Source organism: Amblyomma maculatum, chromosome 11 (genome assembly GCF_055883805.1).
Source record: "Amblyomma maculatum isolate TAMU_Amacu chromosome 11, ASM5588380v1, whole genome shotgun sequence".
Lineage (NCBI taxonomy): Eukaryota > Metazoa > Arthropoda > Arachnida > Ixodida > Ixodidae > Amblyomma > Amblyomma maculatum.
In genome coordinates this window covers 25,624,819-25,649,647 of record NC_139354.1, presented here as the reverse complement: position 1 = coordinate 25,649,647, position 24,829 = coordinate 25,624,819, and the positions used below count along the sequence as shown (strand labels likewise).

At 44.2% G+C, this 24,829-nt stretch overlaps 1 long non-coding RNA gene across 1 annotated transcript; it reads left to right on the top strand.

Annotated features, from left to right (window-relative positions):
- The first annotated feature begins 4,623 nt into the window (after positions 1–4,623).
- Positions 4,624–22,921, top strand: LOC146173191 (uncharacterized). Its single transcript, XR_014702377.1, has 4 exons — positions 4,624–4,700; positions 11,711–11,783; positions 18,290–18,366; positions 22,642–22,921. It is a non-coding gene; the product is annotated as an uncharacterized LOC146173191 (long non-coding RNA).
- Positions 22,922–24,829: the final 1,908 nt, after the last annotated feature.

Here is a 24,829-nt window from a genome sequence, read left to right as displayed (position 1 = left end):
TAAGTAATGCAGCCTCTCACTGTTCCGAATCGGTAATCTACAGGCCCCTACCGGGGGTTTCAAGGTTTCACATTTAAACAAAATGTACTATAGGTCTGCCCTCTGATCTCCGCAAAGGGAACATGATGGGCAGTACTCGCTAGGATACCATTCTGCTAATTTATGCGGACAAAAGCACGCACACTGCAACAATCCACAATTTCAAACTTCCCGCGGAAGGGCTGTCAATGCTTACCATTGGTTAAAAGTTAAAGAAAACTAAAGCTTTATTTTGGCTCTCAAAAACCTTTCAAAAACCGGTTTAATTTTTGTTTTAATAATTAAATAGCCTCAAATAATTATTGGCGCGTTTGTATTTATATATATCGTCTGCGCCTTCTCACGAGTCACTGCTCCACAGTTACCGTACTACGCAGCTGTTTGCAAATGGCCGTTTGCTTGGTTGAATCTCGGTGGGCTGGGTCGCGTTTTGTGTTCTCTGCCGTATTTTACTTCTACCTGCGTGTCAAGTCGGCATCAGCTTCTTTCCTAGTCCCAGCGAGCGTCGTTAACTAACAGCGGTGGGTCCGTCGTCGTCTCGAGTGTTTCTGTGTCGTCTCGGTATACGGTCGGAGGCAGCTAGGGGTGAGTACATCGACAGGTAAGCCTTTCTCCACTTCTTTATGCATTCTAGCGGCTGTTATTTAGACATGTCACCATTGTGAATTCAGTTATTTATATTTGAGGTTTGAAAATCAGTGCAAGTAAATATGCAGACACATATTCCACGACATGCGCGGATAAAAAAAAATTCATGACTAACTTACAGGACAAAGTGTGCAATATAAACACCGCGGACCCCAAGGGTCCATCAAGAGATTTGAGGGGTTCGTTCGCGCGATAGCTGTAAAAAAAAAAAAAAAATATGCGTAACTATGGCACAAAGTGTGCAATATACACACTGCGGACCCCAAGGGTCCATCTAGAGATTTGCGGGGTTCGTTCGCGCGATAGCTGTAAAAAAAAAAAAGAAAAATCATGCGTAACTACGGCACAAAGTGTGCAATATAAACACTGCGGACCCCAAGGGTCCATCAAGACATTTTTGCGGGGTTCGTTCGCACGATAGCCGTAAAAAAAAAAAAAAAAAAAAAATCATGCGTAACTACGGCACAAAGTGTGCAATATAAACACTGCGGACCCCAAGGGTCCATCTAGAGATTTGTGGGGCCCGTTCGCGCGATACCTCTGAAAAAAAAAAAATCATGGGCAACTACGGGACAAATTGTGCGCAGTATAAAGGCGGAGTCACACTGCGGAAACACAACAGCGACATCAACCGAACAAGTTCGCCAAACAAGCCGTCAACAAGTTTCCGAACCAACTTGTTCCCCAACAGCATGTCACACCGCACGAACAGTCGGGAAGCCAAACAGGTTGCTGCAGTGTTACCTCGGTGTGACAGTGTTTGGCAACCAAAACAAGCAGGAAACAGTGTCCGTCAACGCTGTTCGGCCTGTTCGCTGGCCGGGCGAATTTCCGGACGACAACAGACCAACCAAAGTACTCATATTTGAGCTGATTGACTCATTCCTGCGAATTTCCTACTTGCAGATACGGTTTTCTTTTTTTTGCAGAGTTTCCATGCAAACCATTTCCCACGTTGTGGCGTCTTGCAGGCAGCGCATTCACCCGTTGGCAAGGGCACGGAGCTTCGGCAACGGCGCCTCCCGCGGGTGGCGATGATATGCGCTTGCCTGCCAGCCGTAACGTCGTCGGCTGACTTATTGCGCCGGGAATTCCCGCCTTGGCGGCGGCTGCGTGAACCTTGAACCAAACGTGAGCGTCCCGTGTGTGTGCCTGAGAACATTTAAACTGACAACCCCCATCTGCAGCGTCCCTCCGACGATTCGGCGCCGCGGTGGCTGGCGCCGTGCCATCCGTGTTTACCTTGTTTTGGTAGTGGTGTTTTCTTTGTGGAATGGGCCTAGCGCGCAGCAAATACAGCGTCCATGCTTTGATGCGAGAGAGTGCGATCACGGGACACCGAGCAGCAGTGCGTGGTGCGTCGACAATGAGAGCGGGCACGTGAAGAAATGGGCGAAGGAGTGAGTGGTGCGTCAGCACAGAGAGCGGATGTTTGAAAACTGTGTGCGAACGTGCGTGTGTGAAATGAAGAAGTGTATTTGTAATCGAGTCGTTAATTATTAATAAGGCGTATGACGTGATCGAATCAGCGAAGCTCGCGTGGGCGAGCTGTATGGTTGTGCGGTCAGAACGCCGACTCGTCGTCTGGACGAGGAATTCCACTCGTGTTGTGTTGCAAGCCATGGTGGTGGTCTGTCGGATTCGTGTTCTCACGGTCGAGGCCTCACAAATGCCTCTCATGTGACTTTCCTGTACTCCTGTAAGTATGTAGATAAATCTCATGTAATGTCTTCTCTGCCGTAAGCCTCTGCCCATTCCTCCAAACTGCTCATCATTTCTCAGGACGGGACCTGAGGAGATCGGCCACAGTGAGAGCCGAACCGAGGATCCCATAATAACAGTGCCCTCGTTCATCATTAAAGCAAGCTCAGCGTAATTGGGACAGCCTGTTTGTCTATTCAATTTTTCACAGGCACGTGTATAGCGCATGAATTTGGGCGAAATAGTAGCAAAATGGGCGGCTCCTGACATCAGCGACTCAACGAGCAGCAAGTTTCCGCGGTGTGACACGGTGTCGCCCAACTGTAGGAGAACAAGTTCGCGGCAGCTGTTGGAGGGCGACAACGACATGTTTCCCAATAGTTCGTGTTGGCGCGATGTGACAGGGTCGCCAACACTGCGCCAACACGCTGTTGACGGACAGAGTTGACCAACTGTTTCCGCAGTGTGACTCCGCCTTAAACAACCCCCTCCTCCCCCCCCCCCCCTTTTGTGAAAAACAAATCATGAGACAAAGTGCGCAATACCAAGCTATTTGCTGAGTCCGCAACCCCCCTCCCCCCCCCCTTACACACAAAGAAGGGTTGCGCGATAGCTGAGGTCTGGCTAGACGCAGTTCTACTGGGTTTTGCAGCGAGTTTCATAGCCTACTTTAGTTTCACAAAGTCAAAGAACCGCAAGTGCAGTGCAGAAGCAGGGAGTGCACGCAAGAGAGAGGAAAGATCGCCCCCACGCCCTATAGAAGCACGAGCTCTGGTTGCACTGTCACACGGGGCTGCAGTGCAAATCGTCTTGGTGGTTCGACGAGCGTGCGGCGAGGTTTTGGAGGTAGTAGAATCCCTGTAGCGGCACGCATACCAGCGGCGACACTCAACGATTCTTTCATTAATTTTTTTTTTATCAATTGACTGGGTTTTCGCGTGACAACAATTCTTTTCAAAACACAATTCTTTCATTATTCTTTTTTAGCAACTGACTAGCCTTTTGCCTGACAATGATGCTTTCATTAATTTTTTTTTAGCAATTGACTGGCCTTTTGCCTTGCAACGATGCTTTCAATATTTTTTTTAGCAATGCTTTCATACGATTGTTAGGGTAACTAATCTGCAGAAGCTAAGTTCTTGTGTAACTGCTAAGCAGCAGAGAAGTGCCACTGCTTTACTTGCTTTAACAAGGTGCAGAGGTGCAAACTGAATTCTTTTCTTGAATTGCCACTCTACTGCCCTCATATTGCAATAGCTGTTTCCCACTGACAAGCTTAAAGTTGTTCCTTGCGAGCTGTCATATTTATGTCATTCATGACCGCCTTGAGAAATGTGCCTCTAATGGGGCTGCAGGTTTTTGCCTTAATACAAATATCTTGGTTATAAAGGCAAATATTTGGTACAGAGCATATTTGTTGTCATCTGATGTATGGCAATCAGTGCAACCTGACTCACCATTTCCTTTTAGTGCCCTTTTCAATTTAGTTTTCAGTCCCTCTAAGGTGCCCGCTTACTTTGAAGGAGTGTAAAATTGTCCCAGTGGTTTTCAACAATTGCAAGTACTCAGCCATGGGAATTAAAAAGCAAATGTAAGAAGCCAAATAGCATACACCTAAGTTGAAAAAGAGTGAATAATTTAGAATGCTGTTTCAGAGGTAGTTGCTGGAAATGAAACCATCTTATGTGCTCCTTTAACTTTCAGTCCCAAGCCAGCCTTAGCTGATACAAGCCATAGTTCCCCCAGCAGCACTGCACTGGTCATACTTCCACTGTAGCCACCAGGTGTGAGTTTTTGCTTTTACAGATATTCTCATGTTCTTTACAAATATGCATAACGTTTGTAAAGTACCTTCCTGCTCTAAATCTAAGGATTCAAATGCATGAACCGACTGCATGCTAAACAGGGTGGTATGTACTATAAACTGTAAATGAAAGTAAATGAATAACCAATAAGACTAGCGTAGTGGCTTTAGGGCCATGCTAGTGTAACCTGACTTTTCAGTGTCCTTTAAAACTCATTTGTCAGTGTCTGTGAAGTGTCCTCTTACAGAGGTGGAGGGTAAAATAGTACCAGTGGTCTTCAGAAATAAAAAAACTTTAGATGAGGGGAATTTTTTACTTCCTCCCCGCTTGAGTTGCATAAACATTAGTTGTAGAGTGTGGCAAAATTTCGAAAGTGTCAGAGATATCTGCTAGAAATTAAACAATTCGCTGTATTTCTTTACCTTTCAGTCAACCAGCCTTCAGCTAGTACAAACCATAGGTCCCACAGCAGCACTGTACCACTTCTACCTCTGCCACAGCCATCAGGTAGGAAATGTTTATGCTTTTCAGATATTTGCATGTTCTCACAGGCACAGAATTTTTATGAATTTTGCTAAAATCATAAGAACATAAATGCTTCAGCCTTGTACATACTATCTAGTATATGGTATGTATTGTCGGCTAAAAAACTAAATTGGCCACCACTCATTGCCACAGAGAATCAGTAGTGCTACACTGTTGTATAGTGCCGCTTGCTTGTGGCCAAAGTGCCATGAGTTATGAAAAATTTCGCTCTCACTCTTGCACGGGGGATTGCCAGACAAGTTTCTAGTGTGGCGTTCGGCAGCTCTGCTGTTCATGGTTGTAATGAAGAGGAGTGCATATTGCACTGTGGCAAAGCAGTGGGACGGCCGTGATCTATCAAACTGCTGAAAGAACGAGGTACTGCGGCCAGGTATGCCGGAAAACTACCCGAGATGCAGCATCGGTGGCTATCGCAATGTGCACTTCAACCCAGTACAGCAAGAGATGGCGTGCTTTGCTGCAGTGCTACTTCTTTTTGGATACTGTCTTTATTATTGCCTTTGCAAATGCGCTTGATATTCTGTTCAGTGAGTCCTCTTAGCACTGTTTAAATTAGGTGCCGTGGCATATTTTTAGCAGCATGTAGATCTCATATGGTAAGTTATAAAGTTTTTGGATGAAACCAGATAGAGAATCTTATCCGTTATAGGAGTATCCTTAGTCCAGTAAAAAGTTACCGTCAGACTCAGTGCCAAGTCTGCTGAAACAAGCCATTGTTTTTGATAGAAGCATATTGTCACACTAAGTAAACTGTTATGCCTGGTTCACACTGCAGAAACATTTGGTCAACCTTTGTCTGCCAACAGCACATTTGCATAGCTTTGGCAACCATCTCGCCACTTTAACAATAACTGTCTGGAAATATGTACCTGTCACCCAGCTACACAGTGGAAATTTGTACAGGAACACTTGGCGAGCTCCTTGTCTCACTGAAAAAAAAAAAACTGGCAGTGCTCCCTTACTGCTCCTCAAGCATAGCCACTTGTATAGTCCCATACTGCCTGCGTGCTCATTTCTGGGGTCAAATACTGTGCATGGAGGAGAAAGGGAAACATGCGGCACCAGCACAGCTGGTTTCATCGGCAGCCTGTCTGACTGCTTGCAAGGCGCCATGCTACGTCATGCAACAAAGCGATGAAGAAGAGTTCTTTAAGTGCTGTCTTGATGCATGGAAACTGTTAAAAAATGGTCAGTTACCTTTAAGTGCATGCTGTGGTGGTGTGTTGTTGCCGGAAGTTTTGCTCAGCTGGCGAAAAAATCAAATAATGCTGACGGACGCTGTCTCCATTTAGTTTTCGTTGCCCGAGGCAACACCCCGGCAACGTGCCTTGTTTCTCAGCTCTTTGGAAACAAGTTTGTAGTGAAAAAATTTCTGGCTTGCTGGCAAATAAGTTTTGTTCATGCCGCTGTTGTGTTCCTCCAGTGTGAACTAGGTTTTTGGTAGCAGATACTATTATTTATCACCTTTCATTTTTCATAATGAAGATTATGTTTGTGATTCATATTCCTAACAATCTCCTCATGACATTTGCATAAGGGACAATGTATCCAGCCATTAAACTGAAGCTGTTGTCAGGGGACTCACTGAAAAAAATGTCGAACACATTGCAGAAACAATGCTGAAGAGAGTATTAAAGAACAAGTGAGCATGTTAATGGCTGATGCAATGCCTTAGGTCATGTTGCCCAAACTGGCAGGATGGGATGTATGTGACTGACAATAACTTCAAGATATTAAAAAAAAATAAACAGGAAAAACATCACTTAATTTCGGCTTTCCGATAGCTCTGCGACAGCACGATGCGCTTTCTCACTGGTGGTGTGCGCTCTTCGATGTCATGACCATCAACATCAGGACAGCTGGATAGCACGCTAGAAATTTATCAAGCTTGGCAGGCGGCTTTGAGAGGGAAGGGGAAGTTTGTCATCACTTTTTTTTTATCGAAAGCTTGCCAGAAGGCATATTATAGAAACTTATGTAAAATATTTTCCGTAAGGAACCGGAGCAGGCGCCCGCTCTTATTGTTGTCGGTGAGCCATTTAGAGAAGTCCTCTTCCCTTGTTGTGGTTAGTCCCACTTCCCGCAGAATCTGTGTCCTTGATGCCTTTGTCCCTGCACAAGTCCGCAGCAGGTGGCGAATGCTCACTTCTTCAGCTGGTGTGGAACACTTCGGGCATGTGGTTGGTCCGATGTCTGCTTGAGATTGCCATCGGCATGTTACCGACGGGGTAAGGGCTGCCCCAGCTCTTATCCTCCTAAGGGAAACCTCCTCCAATCTCGTTAAGTTACGAGGGAGGGGGAATGTACACGGGGTTATGAGGGCACATGTACTTCTCCTTAAAGAAGATGCTAAGATGGGAACTTGAGTACACTGTCACAAGCCAGTGGTGCGATGTAATAGTGTCGAGTTGCAGTCTCACTGCTTTGAGCAATAGTTTACTTTTCTGGCTGTTGCTACTGTTTCACCGATCAGTTCAGTTCAGTTCAGGCGTTCAGTCGTGTCCGACTCTTCGTGACCCTATGGACCATGTCACGCCACGCTTTCCGGTCTCTCACTATCTTCTTAACATCACATAGCTTCATCTGCAATGCCTCGAGAATGCCATCTAACCATCGCGTTCGCTGCCTACCCCTTCTCCGGCGACCCTCAACCTTTCCCAACATCAAATCTTTCTCCAGCGACTCCTCTCTTCTCATCAGATGACCACAGTAGCTGAGCTTTAACTTTAGAATTTGACCCTCCAATGAGCAGTCAGGGTTTATGGTCGACAATATCGACTGATTTGATCTTCTGGCAGTCCAAGGAACTCTTAAGAGTCTTCGCCAGCACCACAATTCAAACGCGTCAATTCTTCGGCGGTCAGCCTTTTTCACAGTCCAACTCTCGCATCCATACATCACAACTGGAAAGACCATAGCACGGCTTATACAGATCTTGGTTGACAGACTAATGTCTCTGCTCTTTACTAGGCGGTCAAGGCTAACCATTGCTCTCTTTCCCAGAAGCAGGCGTCTCCTACTTTCATGGCTGCAGTCTCCTTCCGAGGTAATCTTGGCGCCCAAGAACAGAAAATCTGTCACAGCTTCCACTTCTTGTCCATTGATGCTCCAGGACTTGATAGGGCAAGACGCCATGATCTTCGTCTTTTTAATGCTCAGTTTAAGCCCAAACTTCTCACTCTCTTCTTGTACGCGCATCAGAAGTCTCTTGAGTTCCACTTCACTTTCTGCCATTAAAGTGGTATCATCCGCATATCTAAGGTTGTTGATACGTTTTCCAGCAATCTTCACTCCAGCTGAAGACTCGTCCAGACCGGCCTTCCTCATGATGCACTCTGCATATAGGTTAAATAGGCAGGGCTTATCATAGGAGGGCTTATCATAGGAGGTCTGCACGCTTTCTATCTCTTAATGGTAGGGGTAACATTAAGAGATAGAAAGCGTGCAGAGTGGGTCAGAGAAATAACTCAAGTTACCGACATTCTAGTGGAAATTAAGAAGAAGAAATGGACATGGGCAGGACATGTAGGGCGAAGAGAGGATAACCGATGGTCGCTGAGGGTAACAAACTGGATTCCAAGGGAAGGAAAGCGTAGCAGGGGGCGGCAGAAAGTTAGGTGGGCGGATGAGATTAAGAAGTTCGCAGGGGTCAAGTGGATGCAGCTAGCACAGAACCGGGTTAAGTGGAGAAATATGGGAGAGGCCTTCGCCCTGCAGTGGGTATAATCAGGCTGATGATGATGATGATGAGGCAGGGCGACAGTATGCAGCCTTGCCTCACCCCTTTCTCAATCGGAAACCAATCAGTAAGACCATGACCAGTTCTGACTGTGGCCTCTTGCCCTTCATAAAGGTTCCTGAGGAGACAGATGAGGTGAATTGGAACTCCCATCTCTTGGAGAGCTTGCCACAATCTGCTGTGATCTACGCAGTCAAACGCTTTCGCATAATCAATAAAGCAGAAGTAAATGGGTTTCTGGAAGTCTCTTACTTTTTCCATGATCCAGCGAAGGTTGGCAATTTGGTCTCTAGTTCCTCTGCGCTTGCGAAACCCAGCTTGCACGTCCGGAAGCTCCCGATCCACATACTGCTGCACCCTACCTTGCAGGATTTTTAACATCACCTTGCTAGCATGCGAAATAAGCGCGATCGTGCGGTAGTTGGAACAATCTTTGGCACTGCCTTTCTTTGGAATGGGGATGTAAATTGACCTCCAATCCTGTGGCCACTGCAGGGTTGTCCAAATCTTTTGACATAATGTATGCAGTGTGTTAACAGCGTCGTGGTTGAGGTTTTGAAGCAACTCAGCTGGAATACCATCAATTCCGCTAGCTTTGTTCTTAGCAAGGCTGGCTAAGGCCCATTCAACTTCACTCTTCAGGATGCCCGGCTCGAGATCAGTAATCACAACCGTCCTATGTTGGGCTTGCACATCCGGGTCCTTCTTGTACAGTTCTGTGTATTCCTGCCACCTCTTCTTTATCTCTGAGGCTTCAGTGAGGTCCTTGCCTCGTTTGTCCTTTATCACGCCCAGCTTAGCACAGAAGCTTCCTTTGATATCTTTGATTGTCTTATACAGAGCTCTTGTGTTCCTTAATTGGCTGTTGTCCTCAACTGCTTGACACTGTATGTTCAGGAAGGCATTCTTATCTCTCCTTGCTATTTTCTGAAAATCCGCATTGAGAACCTTGTATCTTTCTCTTTCCCCCATACCTTTTGCCATCCTCCTTTCCTCAGCTATTTGCAAAGCCTCTTCAGATAACCAGTTTGCTTTTTTGCATTTCTTTTGCTTTGGAACTACCTTAGTAGCAACTTCTTGTATTATATCACGAACATCAGTCCACATCTCTTCGGGCTCTTTGTCTTCTAGATCTAATTCTTGAAATCGATTCCTCACTTCCACAGCATATTCTAATGGAATCTGATCCAGATCATACCTGAAAGGCCTTCTAGTTTTCTGCGTTTTCCTCAATCGAAGCTTAATTTTGGCAACAAGAAGCTGATGATCGGTGCCACAATCGGCCCCAGGCCTTGTTTTTACTGCTTGTATAGCACTTCTCCATCTCTGCCGGCAAATAATATAATCGATCTGATTCCTGTACAGACCGTCCGGTGAAATCCATGTGTACAGGCGCCTCTTGTGCTGTTGAAAATGAGTATTCGCTATGGTCAGGTTGTTTTCTTGACAGAACTCTACTAGCCTCTGCCCAGCTTCATTTGGCTCACCAAGACCGAACTTGCCTGTAATTCCGGATATTTCTTCACTCCCGACCTTAGCATTCCAGTATGAGAAAAACGACGTCTGATGATGGGGTGCGGTGTAAAAGGCATTGTAGGTCCACATAAAATCTCTCAACGTCAGCTTCTTCAGCAGGCTTAAGATACACAGTCGTAAATTTGTTCAGGAGCAGCTGTTCTGGATATGGTGAAAAGAATTTTCCACAAAACGATTGAAGGTTTTTCAAAATATATTCTCAATTAAAAGATACATTTTACAGGAATGCATTTGTTTCTTTTAGCACTGGCGTCTCTAGGGTCACCCGCACCTGGGGCAAAGGAGCGGCACCCTTTCTCCCTCCCCATGTTTTAAGCACCAAATCGTAACTTCCTTCTCTGTCCTCATGGTTTCCTTTGAAGTCAAGCTTGCTTTTGCACCCAACCATGCAGAGCAAGTAAAGTGTATTTTTTTTAACCCTTAGACGCAGCGATATTGTCCCAGGAATGACAATTCATTAAAACATTACGTCAAAAGAACATATTTCCAAAAAAGGCAGAAGCACTAGCATGTGTAAGTTGCGAGGACATTCATTGACTTAACTAAGTGGCTTGATTAAGACAGGTGATTGCCCAGTATGAGAAGTATTAGAAGTCCACTTGTACCTCGAAAAGGTGCAGACTGATTTCCGCATCTAGACTGCAAAGTTACCAATGCTGATTGGTGCCATACCAACAAAAAATGTTGAGCGCCAAATGGCCTTTTGGAGCTGGGAGACAGGGGGCATCCCCAGGCTCGATTTTGTTAATGCTTTCAGTTGAATTTCTCATTTTAACGATGACTTTGCCTTTTCCAGAGAGAATAATGCACTACGTGAGCACCCTTGGGTACATTCTCAATTCTCCTTTTAAAGCACCTGGCCTTTCTAAAAGTGCCCTCCTTCTCATATTTTTTTTGTGGTCAGCACGTCATGATCTGACTTGCCATTCCACTCAACAACAGGCATTCTGTGCCTTTCGGCGTTTTGAAATTGTGAGGCGGATGGGACTGGATCGAGTAGCGAGAAAGGCACAGGAGATAAATGAACAAGACAACTGCCTGAGAGATACTGCCAGCAATGCCCGCTTGGGAAAGGAGACTGAACTGCATATAAAGAAAAAGAGGCATGGCAGTACGGCTGCTGACTGGTGTCATCTAACATGCTTTTGTGCAGGGGTTTCTGATGGGTATCAGATTAATGCTGGTGTTTTCAGGGTGCACTCGCATGCACAGGCCCAGTTCAACATTAATTTGGCATGGAGTCTGGCATAAACTAAGGCCTGTGTTTTCAAGAACTCCAAACAGAACAATTAGTTTACGAGAAGGTCGCATTCTCCAGTCAGTGCCTCAGCAGTACCAATACGCGCTTTTACACAATAATTCATTTTGCTCCCCACCACTTCCTTTCTTTCACTGCCCAGCTGCACCCTCTGAGCGCTGCACTCTGTGCGGACCACACCTCACGCACCCCTTTCATGAGCCACGTCTTTTAGTATATCATAATTGATGTTATGACGGATCTTAAATATTTCCTTCAAAGTTGTTCTGTTCATGCTAGCTGTTCTGTCACTGCTAAAATTTTCTTTTACTGTAGCTAAAGAAAAACATTTTTTTTACTAGAATGGGCTGTGCTGTTGTTGCACATTTAAAAAACCTTTTTATGGGTAGAACATTTGTGTGTGCAAAACACTAATTGTTGTTTTTGTTTCAATAACAGTGAACCACTGTGAGTGCCAAGGCCTCTTTGGGTGATGCTGCAGTCTCACAACAGGCAGGAAAGCAGTCAAAAGGTGTGTTTCTGCTCATTATACCGAAAAAAATATTGGAGGTTTTATGGTAATCTTAGATGGTCTTCAGCACTTTTGCACCAGTATTTATTCCTTGGGAGGGAAAAATAAACATAACTCAATAAGTGTAACTTAATGAGTTTGAGCATTTATTACAAATGCAGTCTTCCTGATTCATTGAGCTTTGGCAGCCCACTGACCACAAGTCACTCCTGCTGAGAGGTAGTGTGATGGTGATGTGGGCAGCCTTTCAAGCTCCACATTCTGTCTTCAAGGCTAGCTCTCTGGGCAGTCAATGTAGTTCTCTACTGCACTGTGCAGCTGTCTCATTGATATTTATTTTACATATTTATTTTCATTTCACAAGATAGTCAATCATATACATGCACCTTCATCATCATTATCATCAGCCTGACTACACCCACTGCAGGGCGAAGGCCTCTCCCATATTCCTCCATTTAACCCGGTCCTGTGCTAGCTGCATCCACTTGACCCCTGCGAACTTCTTAACCTCATCCACCCACCTAATTTTCTGCTGCCCCTGCTAAGCTTTCCTTCCCTTGGAATCCAGTTTGTTATGCTAAGCTTCGATTGGTTATCCTCTCCTCACACTACATGTCCTGCCCATGCTCATTTCTTCTGGGCACTTTGCTATTTGCTAAATGACTAATTTCTTATTTTCGCCTCTATCATCTGGCACATATGCATCAGCATGCAGTACTAAGCTACTGCATTGTGTGAAAGCACAAGACACAGATGTAAAGCCCTTTTAACAACCCCTCCAAATTACTCGGCTTAGGGATGGCAGCTCTGATGCCGCTCTGTTCCAAGGGTCAACTTGATGGGTTGATTGCGATCTCACCCTCCCATTTCAGATGAGCTACTCTAGGTTGCAGAAGTGCTTGGCTGCTATAATTTGTTCACAAGTAGCAGTTTATGATTCTCATCATTTGTTGAATTATTTTTGCTGTTAAACATTTCTCATATTTCTCAAGTAAGAAGCCAGCAACAGGAACACTAGCTACTGCAATGCAGTCAGCAAAGTATGTGCCTGTAGGCAGGAAAAAACTATCAACACCTCTCGTCTATCCTTTGCACCACTGAGTTGCCGAGCATTGCACTGCTCAAAGCTAGGTTTTATGAATGCCAATGTTGTATTGACTGGTGTGGAACTGAATGTCTCTATTGAACACCATTGAGTTTTATACACTTTTTCTAGAAACATGCAGAGTCCAAGTTGACTGACTTTCTGAGTTAACATGATGAGTATAAATGTGAGCTCACTACCTTACCTCAAGGAAGTGTGGTGCAACAAAGACAAACACTATGAATTAAACACAATACAGGCATACACTACCAACTGTAATACAAAACAGAATGCAAACTTCGTCTTTAATGCCCAAGCACAATTTCCTTCTCTACACACAAGTCCTTCATATTCGCACACCTCTTCTTTCCTAAGCAGATATGTCTGGCCAACAGTAAATGTTTGCAACCCTCACATCCCAGGTATCGTCCAAGCAGCGAATACAAGACCAAATCCATCACTCACATCATCCAAACAGAACTCATAACTTCCACCACTGAGACACAAACTAAAAAACCAACCACACATCTGGAGCTGCCACAAATTGCGTTCACTCACAATGCATCTAAAAGGCAAATTCAGTTTGAGTCTTAACAGGGAAAAAATGCATCAAGGCAACCCTTGCAATCACTGATCACCTTGGCCAATCTGGTCAGCTGCAGTTAATTACATACTGCGATGGCTTTTGATCTACTAGCTTTATTCTATACAAGTACACAATTCTTAATTGCCTGGGTCACCTTCTGTTAGTATTGGCTAGCCGGAACCACTGCAAAGCCTCCAGGGTTGTGTGGTGCATGAGGGGAATATTGGATGGGCTGGATTGTACCCCAAGGACTTCTCAGAAGATGGATCTAGTACTGCAGGAACATACTCTAAATAATGTTTTTAGATGATAACCTTCGTCTTCTTCAAATGGAAAAAGGGGGCTTCAAAGTGGTTCTGGCTGGCCTATATGAAAAGAAGGCTACCGTGAAGAATTTTAGGAAGAATTAAGAATTTTCTGCTTGTGCAGAAGAAAGCTATTAGAGCAAATGTCATCATGTTATGTAAAGAACTGCAGCTGAGCAGATTGGCCAAAGTGATCAGCGACTGCAAGAAGGGTTGCCTTGATGTGTTTTTTCCTTTTAAGACTCATGAACTGAACTCTCTTTTTAGATGCATTGTGAGTGAACGTGATTCATGGCAGCTGCAGATGTGTGGTGATCTTTTAGTGTGTGTCTAAGTGGCAGAAGTTGTAACTGTCTTGCGCAGACAATGTGAGGGGGGAACTTTTTTTTTATTTCGCAAACTTTATTTCAAAAATTATGTAAAGCATTTTCTATGTATGCCTTATGGCAAGTTTGGGAAATAAAAAAAAAGTCCACCCCTCACCTTGGATGGGAGGGTTACTAACATCTATTGTTGGCCAGGTATATCTGAGTATTTAGGAAAGAAGAGTTGTTTTAGTGTGATGCACTTGGGTGTGAAAGTGAAAGCTGGGGTTCTGTTTTGTGTTATAATTGGTAGTGTGTGCTTGTGTAGTGTTTCTCTTTTCGTGTTTGTCGTCATTGCACTGCTGTTCTGGGTATCATGCACCATTTCGTCCCACATGCTGTTCAAGGAAGTGCATTTTGCTTATAACAAATGGTGCAGTTTTCTTCATAAGTGAACATTAGAGTAGTACAGCGCATGCGAAATGTGTTCTATCTTGTAAACTGATGGCTCCCTAATTCTACAGGGGTCTGCAGAGCTAGATGCCATTTTGCTCACACTTTTGGTACTATATAGACAAGCGTCAGCCAGTGAAATCAGTGGAGATGCGGTGGCACTGGTGACAGCAGCGACTTTTGGGGTGTAGGCAAAAACCCCAGCCGTCTGTTTGGTTTTCAAGCATAGTTCTGGGTATTCCTGCAAGCTGTGGTGCGGTCAGTTACACCACGAGGCACAAGAAAGAAAATGGCACCTGTTTTCATATGTTTCTTACTGTCTGATAAAGATGAGTGCAAAGGGCAGCATGAGCACTACAAGTAGACCCTTCAGCGACGAATTGCCTTTGCAGCTATCATGCATTGTACATCTGCACTGCAACTTGATCAGGTAGTTCACAACCCTTAATTGTCGCACCTACTTTTTGGCCGCACAGCGAAGAGCGCAATAGCAAACACCTGCAGTTTGTGGACGTTTTGTTTTATATACTGTCCATTCATAAGAAGTTTAATCAAAACTCCTTGACAACCCATTCACCTGCAGTGCCCATGTGTTCGTACAGAAAAGGACACAAAAGCTGCTGCGAAGGTAACTGTAGTTATCTTAAGCGGACACTCCAGCCCGATATTGCCAAAACAGGCGCTGTCTTCTGATGTAGCTTTTCTGTTTTCACTTTCACGAGTTTCAATGAGTGACTTCATAACCAGCCCTATAAAGCGAGTGAGCATCATTAGTATCCCGGCAAGGTTATGCAGTGTTATTTCTCAGATCAATAAATTTTTTTTTGAAAGTCATCAGGAACCTGCAGAACGAATTCAATATTCACGTAAAACCTAACTCTGATCGAACAGTATATTTAAATATGGTACATATGGTATATGGAGTTTAATGCCCCAAAGTGGATTCGGTTATGAGGGTTGCAAAATAAGCAGTTATAAGATGACTTGAATTTAAATAAAAATGTTCCAAGTATAATAAAGAAAGATGGCAGATTGCTCAAATTTTGCTATGCGCTCATGGAGAACATTGCAGTTGTGCTCATGCACCTCTCCTATACAGCGAAAAGAACAAAATAAGAGCACTCCTAAAAGCCTTCATGTGTATATTAACCTGTGAATGACATTGATGCATCTATACGAGGAAACAGGCGTGACACTTTTTTTATCGACCAAGATGAAAGCTTGGCAGCGCACTATAAGAAAATGTTACAAAGAACTATACGATGAATTTCTGTCTCCTCAGTTTCAGGTACATAGGGCTAGAAATATGATTCCTAGTTCCCTATTCAGTTCAGTTCAGTTGTTCAGTTGTGTCCGACTCTTCGTGACCCTATGGACCATGTCACGCCACGCTTTCCGGTCTCTCACTATCTTCCTAACATCACATAACTTCATCTGCAGTGCCTCGAGGATGCCATCTAACCATCGCGTTCACTGCCTACCCCTTCTCCAGCGACCCTCAACCTTTCCCAACATCAAATCTTTCTCCAGCGACTCCTCTCTTCTCATCAGATGACCAAAGTAGCTGAGCTTTAACTTTAGAATTTGACCCTCTAATGAGCAGTCAGGGTTTATGGTCGACAATATCGACTGATTTGATCTTCTGGCAGTCCAAGGAACTCTCAAGAGTCTTTGCAAACACCACAATTCAAACGCCTCAATTCTTCGGCGGTCAGCCTTTTTCACAGTCCAACTCTCGCATCCATACATCACAACTGGAAAGACCATATAGCACGAGTTATACGGATCTTGGTTGGCAGACTAATATCTCTGCTCTTACTAGGCGGTCAAGGCTAACCACTGCTCTCTTTCCCACAAGCAGGCGGCTCCTAATGTCATGGCTGCAGTCTCCTTCCGAGGTAATCTTGTTCTTTAGAGTAAATTGGTGCTTGGAGCAGCGGAAAGTCTATCAAAAAGAGTCGTCATATGAAAAGCACACTTCAAGTCATTCATATCATTGTCCTCCTTTCATGCGCTAGCAATTGACCCAGAAGTTTAACAGTGTTGACCTTTTTGTTATACATTAAACTTTTTCGTATTCATTTTACTTAATCAGTTACTACAGCCACCCATGTACTGTAGCCACGCACTGTTGAAGTCATGGCGAAGATGCCAATGTAGCTCTTTTCCGGGTAATTCCAGCAGTAATCGGCTTCAGAAGTGCTAACACCAGTGGCAAAGTACTACTATTTCAGTTCCCGACAAATGCCCACACTGCAAAGAACCCGCTTGCAACACCACTGTCTGGCATCTAATGGATATGCCCAGGAACTTTGCATATACGCAAGATCATTTTACGAAAAGCTGGACTTGCACCGACTAATGACTCTCATTTCCACTTATGGATAACAAACAACATTTATGCGTGCAGTTTATGTGACTTCTTGCACATGGCCGCACTCCACACATTCCTGTGACTCTACCACCACCTTTTATGCCGTGTGGCAAACTCAGCGCCATAAATAAAATAAAATAAAAAGTGCTGAACTACTCTCCAGGCATAATCCAAACCATTTCTAAGCACAAGCGGCGGTCGGCGCTTTGGTACTGAGCGACGCTTTCCTAATTGGTCTACTCATGAAACTACCTTTGTGAATCCTAATCTGCCATAGTAAAAGAATGATATGGTTAACTTTTGCAAAGCAAAAATCGCAGAGCTAGTACAAGCAGGGCGGTTGAGCCCAATTTGCACCGGCGGCAGCTGGCTTTGGCTTGAGTTGAAACTAACTTGTCGCGGTTATCGCTCTTAGCAGCAATTTGCCACTGGTCAGCGATTCTCAAGAGTGATTCAATTTTGGTAATCTACTCAGTATTCCAGACACCAACAAATTTTGCTCGCTTCATTTCTGACATTGGCACTAGCGATATGCTGTTTTGTTCGCGTACGGTTTGCGGGAGGAGGGGCCACCGCAATGATGTTTACGGTGGTCGAGGAGGTGCTGCCCTTGTGTGGTGCTTGACCACGCTGTTGGCACCTCGTCGGTACGACACTCCGGGAATCATTTATAAATAGGATATTTGTAAATGCAGCTTCAATCTGCCAATCACGGCGTCGCTTCAGCTGTTGTACTTAATGGGCAATAGCTGCTGTAACTGAGAACGGCAGTGAGCTGTGTAACAGCAGCGAACCGCGATTGGCAGTTAACCATGGTTAAGTTCGGTAGCCGTGATTAAGCTAGCCGAGTAACTAGGGTATAAGAGAAACTTATGGTCAGTTTGAGTAGCAGAGCAGTTTCAGACAGGAGGAAATTGTAAGCTGTGAATAGAAAATAATTTGGTTGGGAGATATGATTAGTATGCTTGAAGCAGGGCAGATGGCTGCAGGTAAAGCAAAACAGTGATAATTGAAAATCAGTGGAGCAGTACTTTGTCCTACAGTGGAAGTAACTAGCCTTGTGATGTCGATAATTGATGCAGACTTACCTTGCAATCCATATTGCACTAGTTTCTGTAGTATATAGTGCAAACAGTGCCACAATTTCTAATTGCATTAAATTATTTGTTGTCCAAATGGTTATTGTTCCCCATCCCCTTACAGTAATTGTGTAAATAGTCGAGTTGTATCAGTCATTGATTCTGCATGCATTGTTCTTGCTTTCACTTCGTTCCTATATTACTTTGCAGGTTGTATCTGCACTGTGGTATTATGGATGAGTGTTTGTAGTTTTGAACCTAGTCAGATTGTAATATTGATATTTAACCACACTGATATTACCTATTACCTAATATTGCAGATTCCTTGTGGCACTACCTCAAGGCGAAGGCCTGCCCTGCCGATGAGCTGCAGAAGCGCTACATAAAGGTGGCGGCGGTAAATATCTTCTCATGGTCATGTTTGATTCTTCTGTCCAGTTTAGGCAGAATTAAGTGATTGGCTGTTACAATTTGTTCAGCATCACAGTAGCAGGTAATGATTGTCATCATGGGTGTGGTGATCGTCTTCCTCGTCGAGCTCTTCTGATATGTTGCCAGTGAGAGGAGAGCAAAATGATCATCACCTGTTGCAATGCACGGTATAAAAAAGAAGAACCGAATAAGGGTAAATAGGGTACGCCTCAGGTCACATATGAGCCAACGTTTCGACAAGTGGACTTGTCTTTGTCTGGGCATAGCGATCATCACTGGCAGGGGTTTAAATACGCTTTTGCTTCCGAAGAAGAAAAGCTGGGGAGGGGAAAGTGGGTGCGAAAGAGTGGGGAGGAGAGGATGGGTGAGAAGAAAGTGGGTCATGAAGTGGGAAAAAAAAAGACATCTTGAGTATGTACTTATCAGCCATGGAACCAGGCATTTCGTAGCCTGCAAAAGAAGTAAAAGCGGCCATACCAGGAAAAAAAAAAGACTACTATGCGGTTAGGTGATTAGTCACGACTAAAGACCATTTGGTGAAGATACACCTTACAAAGGGAGGCTATGCAAAGGGCCCTGATAAGGCATATATCTAGGGGGACAATTCTTAAAAGGAAGGGGTAGGGCAGGGAGTACATAGTCACAGGATAATAACCGCATAGTGAAAACTAATAATAGCCTTAAGTGTGTATCTCAACCTGGAACCGGAGATCCTGTGGCCTACAAAAGAAGTAAAAGCTGCAGTACCAGGAAAAAAAAAGAGAAAAAATCATAGTACCAGGTAGATGATTAGTCACCACTTAGGCAGGTTTGGTGCAGATAAACCTTACAGAGGGCCCTGATAAGGCATATATCAAAGGAGGACAATTCTTAAAACTTTCTGCAAAGGGGGGGGGGGGGGGAATACAGTCACAGGATAATAAGGGCACAGGGAACCAACACTGACATGAGAAAATAAAAAAAAGAGAGAAAATAATAATAATGATAATAAAAAAAAATATGTGAGGACAAATTCAAGCAACAAGTGATAAGGAGGAAATGTGTTTAGAGGAACTTGTAGGGTTATGCTATTGCAGAAGGGAATAGGGTGTACGTGCGTTGTGAATAAACTGTACAATTAAGGCTGTGAGATTGTTTTTCCGAATAGTTATGATGGAGAGGGAATATACCTAAGGGATTCTAGCGTTCCCTTAGATATATTTATTCCTGCTGGTTCCAATGTTCTAAATTTATGAATTAGATACGCCTCACTGTATTTTCTGTCCCTTGCAGATTTAAAGCCTGACTGGAGAATATATAATTTAATTTCGAACTTATGGTCTTTCTGATTGAAATGCTGGGAAACTGCTTTCGGGAGGTTTTTGCCTACGTCTGCCCGATGTCCAATAAGCCGCATGTTCATTGGTTGTCCTGTCTCTCCGATGTACTGTTTATGACAAAAGGAGCATTCTAGAAGGTAGATAATGTTTGAAAATGTGCAGTTAAAGCCTGATTTTATGTGTAAAATGAAATCACTTGCATTGCTTTTAACCGTGGTTTCTTTTTGTATATGACTGCACGTCTTACATCTAGGTCGAGAGCAAGGGTGTGGTTGTGTTGGATGCTTGTTGTCGAGTTTAGAATGTACCAGATTATCTCTAAGGTTAGCGTTACGTTTGTATGTCACTCTTGGTGACATAGAACATTTTACGAGTCATCATCCGAGACATTGTAAACAAGGAATATTTGTAGGACAGGCGACACGGCTTAGAAGAATATGTAGCAATGATAGTGACTACCTAAACGAACTACATTCATTGAAAGCAACACTAATCCTGAGGAACTATCCCGGTAACTCCCATGATACGGCCCTCGAAAAAGCAAGCACTTTAAACCGCAACGGTGTGCTCACGAAACGACCAAAGGCCAACAGCGAACGACAGCCTTCTTTTGGTACTAAATACTCCAATGGCCTTCCAAACATAAACAATATTCTGCGGAAATACCACTCCATGCTAATGTGTAATGAACGCCTCAAGAAAATATTTCCGGAGACACCAAGAGTGACATACAAACGTAACGCGAACCTCAGAGATATTCTAGTACATTCTAAACTCGACAACAAGCATCCAACACAACCACACCCTTGCTCTCGACCTAGATGTAAGATGTGCAGTCATATACAAAAAGACACCACGGTTAAAAGCAATGCAAGCGATTTCACTTTTCACATGAAATCAGGCTTTAACTGCACATCTTCAAACGTTATCTGCCTTCCAGAATGCTCCTTTTGTCATAAACAGTACATCGGAGAGACAGGACAACCAATGAACATGCGGCTTAATGGACATCGGGCAGACGTAGGCAAAAACCTCCCGAAAGCAGTTTCCCAGCATTTCAATCAGAAAGACCATAAGTTCGAAGAAATTAGATTATATATTCTCCAGTTTGGCTTTAAATCTGCAAGGGACAGAAAATATAGAGAAGCGTATCTAATTCATAAATTTAGAACATTGGAACCAGCGGGAATAAATATATCTAAGGGAACGCTAGAATCCCTTACGTATATTCCCTCTCCATCATAACTATTCGGAAAAACAATCTCACATAGCCTTAATTGTATAGTTTATTCACAACGCAAGTACACCCTATTCCCTTCCGCAATAGCATAACCCTACACGTTCCTCTAAACACATTTCCTCCTTATCACTTTTTGCTTGAATTTGTCCTCACATATTTTTTTTTATCATTATTATTTTTTTCTTTTTTTTTTCTCATGTCAGTGTTGGTTCCCTGTGCGCTTATTATCCTGTAACTGTATTCCCCCCCCCCGCCCCCTTCGCAGAAAGTTTTAAGAATTGTCCTCCTTTGATATATGCCTTATCAGGGCCCTTTGTAAGGTGTATCTGCACCAAACCTGCCTAAGTGGTGACTAATCATCTACCCAGCACTATGATATTTTTCCCTTTCTTTTTTCCTGGTACTGCTGCTTTTACTTCTTTTTAGGCCCCGCCCCCTTCGCAGAAAGTTTTAAGAATTGTCCTCCTTTGATATATGCCTTATCAGGGCCCTTTGTAAGGTGTATCTGCACCAAACCCATGGAAGTGGTGACTAATCATCTACCCAGTACTATGATATCTTTCTCTTTCTTTTTTCCTGGTACTGCCGCTTTTACTTCTTTTTAGGCCGCAGGATCTCCGGTTCCAGGTTGAGATACACACTTAAGGTTATTATTATTTTTCACTATGTGGTTATTATCCTGTGACTATGTTCTCCCCGCCCTACCCCCTCCTTTTAAGAATTGTCCCCCTAGATATATGCCTTCTCAGGGCCCTTTGCATAGCCTCCCTTTGTAAGGTGTATCTTCACCAAACCATCTTTAGTGGTGACTAATCACCTAACCAGCATAGCAGTCCTTTTTTTTTCCTGGTACTGCTGCTTTTACTTCTTTTGCAGGCTACAGAATCCCTGGTTCCATGGCTGATAAGTACATACTCAAGATGTCTTTTTTTTTTCCCACTTCATGACCCACTTTCTTCTCACCCATCCTCTCCTCCCCACTCTTTCGCACCGACTTTTTCCTCCCCAGCTTTTCTTCTTCGGAAGCAAAAGCGTATTTAAACCCCTGCCAGTGATGATCGCTATGCCCAGACGAAGGCATGTCCACTTGTCGAAACGTTGGCTCATCTGCGACCTGAGGCGTACCCTATTTACCCTTGTTGGGTTCTTCTTTTTTTTTATACCGTGCAAACCACCTTCTTCCTTTCGTTCTACCTGTTGCAATGCAGCCAGCAGGCAGGAAAAAACTAACGCCTCTCATCCATCTCGTGCACCACTGATCTGCCAAGCATTGCATCGCTTAAATCTAGGAGTTGCGAAAGCCTGAGATCTGTAATTATTGGTGCACAAATAAGTGCCTCCAATTAACAAGCATTGGACATCATTGGAGCTATGCACTTTTGCTAGCACTAAGTTGACTAAATTGCCAAGTTAACAAGATCAGGATAGGTGAGAGTTCACTATCTGTTATCAAGGAAGCATATTGTGCTTATAAAAATGGTGTGGTTTTCTTCATAATTGGTCATTCGAGCTATGCAGTGCATGCGAAATGTGTTGTTGCAGTCAACAGATGTCTCCCGAATTCTGCAGTGGTCTGCATAGCTAGGTGACATTTTGTTGACACGTTGCATACTTATGAGCTCTGGAATTCGTACGTATATTTCTTATGAGCATGCAGTCTCACAGTCTTTCTCTTCTTCAGCTAGGGCATGCTGAACTTGCACAAGCAGAAGAAAAAAGAAAAAGGAACGTCATCAGCCGGGAGTATTGTGCTAATAAATTGTTTCGCCCCAAGTAAGGTGTTTTTGATGTGCATGGCCATACTTAAGAATGCATGGAATGCAGAGCTAGGCTGGTGCTCCGCAGCTGTATGTTAATTTATCAATAGCAACTACTTGACGAGGCAGACTACAGAAATGCACCTTACTACACAAATACTACACACCAGGAGACAGACTACAGAAGGACAACACTACAAAACAAACTACAGACTTGCGACACACTACAAAAAACAGACTACAGACATGCGACACACTACATAAGACAGACTACAGAATTGCTACACACTACACAACGCAGACTACAGAAATACTACACAAGACAAACAACGCAATTACGACATGCCAAAAATGCGACAAACTACAAACTACAGGAATTTTTTCTGTAGTATTTCTGTAGTACGTTTTGACTGGGAAGGAGGCGACAAAATAAGAAAACGTTCTTTCATATGTCCCTTTAGAGTAATTTCAGGTATATAGGTACAAGAATAAGACGCGTAGACCAAGAGGCTGGGTATAAAAACCCAATTCATCTCCCTTACGAGTTCAGAGTAGATGACAACCGCGCGAGCCATAGTGAATGGCACTTTATGCAAGCCTTGTTCGGAAACATAGGAGGTATAGTGTATAAAACCTGGGTTGCTTAGATAACGCGATACACGTGCACCTCATGTGCACTGCGAAATGAACCAAATGGGCTCATCATTCCCATCCTGGGGAGGACCCAAGCAGCTTCCCTCTGTCGCTTTATTGAGTTTGCGGATTTTTAACAGTAAATACAAAATCCACCTCATATGGCATACAATTCGCAGCACAAACTGCATTCAGTGAAGTGTAGCTTGTGCAGTATTGCTCAGTGCATACTGTCGTGACGCTGGGGCTATGGCGACCCGGCCTTCACTTGGTAGCGTGCAGAGACTCCGGGTTGAAGAAGGACTGAATCTTCGAAGTTGGTAAAATATGTACAAGCAGGTTTACTGGCACTTTGAGAAAACGTATTTACAAGAATATTTACATGAAGAAGAAGGGTACATCAGCAAAATGACAAGCGTTAAGAGTTCATAGCGAGAAGCGACTGGATGAGCCGTTTACCCAGGGCCCAGAGCGACATTTCGTGCTCTGCAGCGTCCTTAAAAACCCCCTATGTCCAGCCCCTCTCTGAAGATGCTGACCAACCAAATCCAGGGCACGCCCCTCAGGTATCGGCATCCAATCGAACACATCACTGCACTGATGGTCTGAAGCACTGACTGGTCCGGCATTCATTCGTTGGGCGTGATCACTTGTTGGCGGGAAAAGCTTGGGAACGGCGAGGAGAGGAGGTACATTTCTATTCTTCAGCAAAGAAACCACAGGCTGGTTCTGGGGGTTTTACTTCTCAGAAACCCGAGTGCACGTGGCGCCGCATAGGGCTCCCAACATGGTCCCTTTTCGACAATTGCAAATCTTTCCTGCATTCCCGGGAAATCACTTAATGGCCGTATGAGTCATGCTCCTTTCTTGTCCTGCACGTCAGCGGACATGTCACTCTGTCGTCTCCTTTGGATAGGAGGCATTCATCACTGGAGGATAGCACTTCTCGACTGGAAGGGTGAACAAAAGAAAGAAAGCACTTCCTGCTATTTCCCGCAGGGGGACGTTTCTTTGTGTTTTTCCAGACGTTCTCTTGACAGGGCCAATTTGGCATTTGCAGGTTGTCCACAAAGCAAAACATGCTTACAAAACAGGATTCCTGGAAACAGGCTCACTTAGAGCCAATGGACCATCACCACATATTCACAAAACTTTTCCATGCCCACAGGCGAACAATAGAGCGCGCAAATGCGGATGCTTGGTCGTAACAGCCTCCTCCCCCGCCAGAAGAGACTCGGAGGGCAGCAGCCGCAGCTGCTGCATGAAGAGACGACTTAATGGCCTGCACGTGAACGCTTGAAGCTCGCTGTTGCATGTCGCGTTGTCTTGATTGTTGTAGGCCAAATTGCTTGAGCTATCTGAAACTCAACCACATGTCGAAGCAAGCACTCGGCTCCCGTCTGAAGAGACCAGGTCAAAAGAAAACTGCCATTGTTGTTCGAGAAAAGCCCACTCTCAAGACGTTCAGGACCCACGTAT